This window comes from Glycine soja, chromosome 9, assembly GCF_004193775.1.
Source record: "Glycine soja cultivar W05 chromosome 9, ASM419377v2, whole genome shotgun sequence".
Lineage (NCBI taxonomy): Eukaryota > Viridiplantae > Streptophyta > Magnoliopsida > Fabales > Fabaceae > Glycine > Glycine soja.
This window is the reverse complement of record NC_041010.1, coordinates 9,656,530-9,661,656: the sequence shown is the minus strand read 5'-3', so window position 1 is coordinate 9,661,656 and position 5,127 is coordinate 9,656,530.

Genomic DNA, 5,127 nt, shown 5'->3' with positions numbered 1-5,127 from the left:
TTAAACAAATTAACAACTAAATTAATTCCTTAATTATAAATTTTAAAAATTATTGTTATATACATCAACGCTTTAAAAATTCAATTTAATATTATAAAAAAAGATTTTTAAAACCAAAGATCATGAATAATCTACTATATATATAAAAAGAAAGTTCAATTCAATATTATTTTATTATATAAATAGATTCTATTTGAGACTTAAATACAATGCATAGTATACTCACTGACATATGTACACGAAATCTTGAAAAGAATTAAAGTCTTCTATGAATGATATAACTAAATTCCTCATTAAACATAATATATATTTAGAAGTGACACATTGACGTATCAAATTAAATAACAGGTTAAAGTGAGCAAAATGCACCTATCACCCCCCAGCCCCAAGATTGGATCTGTGATAAAAACACCACTTCCCAAAAATAAATTTGAAACTAAACTATCCTTTATTTGATTAAACCGGAAATTTCAAAACAAATGTATATGTAAGTGGTGCAAAACACATTTTGACCAAGAAAAAGTAACAACCTGTCTCAAGCATTTGTTCAAAGCAGTAGTTGGGATGCTGGGAGGTGCCATTTGGAGCAAGATACCACCGGTTACAGGTGAAATATTGAATTGTTCATGTGTTCGTGTCCGTGTCCTATATTTTGGACATTATAGGTGTCCACATATCTGTATTCGTATTGTGTCCTATATCTCTATTAGTGTCGATGCTTTATAGGTCTTCATTATACCAAAAACTGAGTTGCATGAGCTTTTCAAGTGGAGTTGTTGATCTTAGTCTTTATAAAGTTCATAAAGTGCTTTAATTTCACTTACTCTGCATGTGATAGCAAAACAAATGGTTATCATCAGTCCCCAAAACATATGTACTTATATTCAAATAGTACTATAATAGGTAATGGTGTAATAGAAACCGGAATCCTTAACCTGATTTACTTTGACTTTTTTAATTCCAACTAAACTTAAATATGCTTCAGAATCTTCAAGAGAGTGAGAAATAGACAAGAAAAAATATGCATTTTCTTCATATCAATTGCTAAAACTCTTTGTTCTCTTATTAGAATCATCAACCACTAGAAAAATTCTTAATAGGACATTGGCTCCATCTTTGTTCTATCACTTGAATCATGCAACTTGTTTCAATTTAGATGATTACCATTTACCAATCAAAACATGCTACATGCATATATGTGACAGCTATGATACCTAGCTTCTTACCATGTCACTATGCTTTCAAAATTGTCAACATCATGAAGAAGCAGAATAGGAAGCAAATTTTGCAGCAGAAACACAGATTGGATGTGCCAAACCATGTGCAAGAATAAGAAAATTATCTAAATTACTAACTAAACATTTTTAAAATTAATTAGGTAACATGAAATACTAAACAACAAGCCAAAAGCAACCAATGTCACGTCCCAACAACATACTTGCAAGTTATTGTAATCAGTTAATCACCCTTATATAACATGCCAAATGCCAATGCCGATGGAAAATTTACACCCAAACATTCCAAAACGAGATTCATGCAAGAATTTAATGCAATGGAAACATTATAAGAGGATGAGAATTAAAATTTAAATGGATCACAACATTTTAAGTAAAACCTAAAACAATGCAGTATGAACTTACAAATCAGAATGCAAACTTAAACGACAAAAAGAAGTCAATTCTTAAAAAAAAAAAAAAACTCAGTAAACATTTTGTAGCAGTTTTGGAAAAAACTATAAAGTGAGAACAATTGTAGTGAATACAAATGAAAATATCAATTAAACCTTCCTCTTTTGAGGGGAAAGAAAAAAAACACTCTTATTATTCTCGTGTGAAACATTCGGTAACTATTAGACGGCTTGGCTACACTATTGTGTTGTAAATTTTGATATTTGATTATTTGTGGTGAGCACGTCATGCTAAGGTGATTTCTGCATCATAATCATAATTCAAGCCTTATTTATCATACACCCAACATTGTAGGCATTTGTTTCCTACACTACTATTGAATCTTGCACTTTTTATTGTGTTTTAGAAAGTTCATTTCGACTATAAGTTCGATGAGTCATTTCAGTGAGTCTTTAATTTTTTTATTAACTGAAAATTTTGTTTGTATGTTTGGTAAATAAATTTTTTTAAGTAATTTTTAGTATTTTTTTGAAACGTTATTTGAAGTAGCATTTTTTAAAAGGTTAACTTCTAGTTTTTTTGTTTTTTTTATTCTTTTTTATCCTTAAAATATTTATTTAATTTCTTCATCATCCTTTTTAAATATATCATTTTATATTTTTCAGCTACTTCCATGTTAACTCATTGACAAACGTATCAATTTGTACAAGTAGTAACAAACGATAAGATCGAGTGTTGAGTCCACAGAAACTTTACTTGGATTTGGAGTTTGTATATACCAAATTTTGGTATCCAAGCTCCCAACAATGGGTAAGTTAGTCTCTCATGACCATGAGAGACTCAAAACAAAAAGAAGAAACAAATAAAATAGAGAACATGGAAGAAGAAGAGCTTCCAAAGTGGTTTTAGACTCTAGAAAAATTCCCTAGGCGATCTCTCTATTTCCAATGGAATAATGACCCTTTTAACCCCCTAAAAAACGTTGCACTATAGTATTTTTTTTTCAAAAAGACCTTGCGCGCTAAGCTTGCATGTGAGCGCACATGCACCTTGAGAAACCACCAAATGCTTGACATGTGTTCCTCCAAATTGGGCTTCCCGCGTTGAGCATGCACGAGTGCACTAAGCAAACTGCTACAATTCTTCACACATCTTCCATTCCATTGTTGTTGTACCTAAACTCTACAAAATAAAGCTAAACAATATAAAATTCCTTAACTTTAACTTTCTTAAGCTAAAAATCCAAAAGAACCTAAATTCCTATCTTTTTGGATCAAACCAAGCATTAAAACAGAGGAAATGAGATAATTGATATGTAATTTAAGTGCAAAAACCAAGTATGTATAGTAATTATCACTCAACAATTAGTTTTACTGAACACTTATGATTTAATAAACTAGCTTAAAAGCTTTCAGCTAGCATTTTAATTTTCAGCTAGTTTTGTCGAACATAGCCTCCAAAATAAATGCAAATTTACATTCCAGGAAAAATATTTTGGAATGCATTGGGAAGTGCAGGATTCAAATATAGGAGTGTAAGATTCAAATGTCAATGCTAATATAATTATGTTTGACAAGACATTTCAACTAAATTCTAACTTTTTTTACTAGTTGAAAAACTAGTAAAAACAACTAGAATGTAAATTTGTTTAGTAGTCTCTAGCGTTTTCTGAAACACTAATTCAACTAGCCTTTTTTAAATGCTAGCTTCTAGCTTCTACCTTCTAAATTTTTTATATTTTCTTTTTTTTTATCCTTAATATATTTATCATATTTCCTGCTTATATTTTTTTTAAAATAAATCATAATTTTATTATTTTTAGTCGTTTACTCATTTTACACTTTTTAACTATTTCAACAACTAATTTTACGAAACACTTATAATTTAATTAATTTTTTAGCGTCCAATTAACTTTTCAACTTCAAGATATCTATAACTTTTTTTATAATAATTCTTTTCAAGATAAGGAGATGTGGAACCTAAAATAAATTTTTTTTAAAAATATTCTTACTTTAAATCAGATTATATATGAGACATTAAAAAAAAGGAGTATATATGAGGCCTTTTGGCTAAATTCACATTTTTCTTAATAAATGCAGCTTTTTATTTCTTTATAAAAGTTTAAAATAAATATTTTCTTGACTAATGGACCCAAAGTTTGAACTTAATTATTTTATCTTTGGCCAGTGATAGTTATTTTAGGTTGTTTAGTTACTTTAAAAAACTTTGTGCACAGTTTTTGTTACAATTTTCTATAGAGTGTTATGCTTACTTTATGGTATCAAATCTTAAATGGAGTTCAACATCATGGGTCAACATCATAATCACATCTTGAACAACTTTAATGGTATTAGAAATGCGCATTCAGCTCTACAAAAAAGAAAAATGCACACCCAAAATCTTAAGCATAATTGACTGCCACAAGAGTTTCATTTGTAATTGTGATATTTTTGACATTTCCTTATCTTGTGACGTACTGGAATTGCTGTCATTTGCCAATCTTTTAGTGCATTTTCTTTTCTTTATTTCTGATACTGAGTTATGAACTTATGATTGATTGTAGAAAACTGATATTCTTTTTCTTCAATTTTTATATTATTTTTGCACAAGTTTTTGACTTTTTTACAAAATAAGTAATAAAAAAATGTAACAAAATACAATGATTTAAAAACTATTTGTATGCCATGGGTTGTTTTTGTCATTTAGGATAACAAGAAACATCATTTTGAATTGAGTTTTATGTTCACTTATAAGAAGGTGCTATCCTGAGTGGAGGAATATCTTGTTATTTCCGTCTTGCTTTGTTACTATCAATAATAATAATTAGTTTTCAATTCCTTTAATTATTTAGCCGTGTAAATCTGTTATTTTCAATTCTGATTTGTTGAGAATTATTAGGAGATTGGTAGCTTGATCATGAGCCATCCAAACCCCTTGCTTGCATCACTTTCACCAATGTCACCAAACTTCTTCCCAATAATTATCCTAATTGGAAACAACAAGTTGAAGCTCTCCTTGATGGCTATGATCTCCTCAAATATCCAGATGGATCTTTTCCTGCGCCGTCAGAAACGATCCTCACCGCTCCAACATCTTCGACGCCGACTCCGTCGGAAACGACCCCCACCACTGCATCACTTCCGGTAACAACTCAGAATCCTGCTTACCAAACCTGGCGTCGACAGGACCGCCTTATATATGGTGCTCTCCTCACCACTCTCTCTAATGAAGTGGCCTCCCTGGTGTCTCAAACCAAGACCTCGCATGATCTCTGGATCCTTCTCAAAAACACCTATGCCAAAGCATCTCGCAGCCATCTCAAGCAGTTAAAGGAACGTCTCCGTACGGCTTCCAAAGGTACCCAATCCATCACTACCTATATGCATCACCTAAAGCAAACTGCAGATCTCCTTGCATCACTTGGCTCTCCTGTTTCTGTTGAAGACATGACTGATTATGTCTTACACGGTCTCGGCGACGGCTATAGAGCAATCATTGA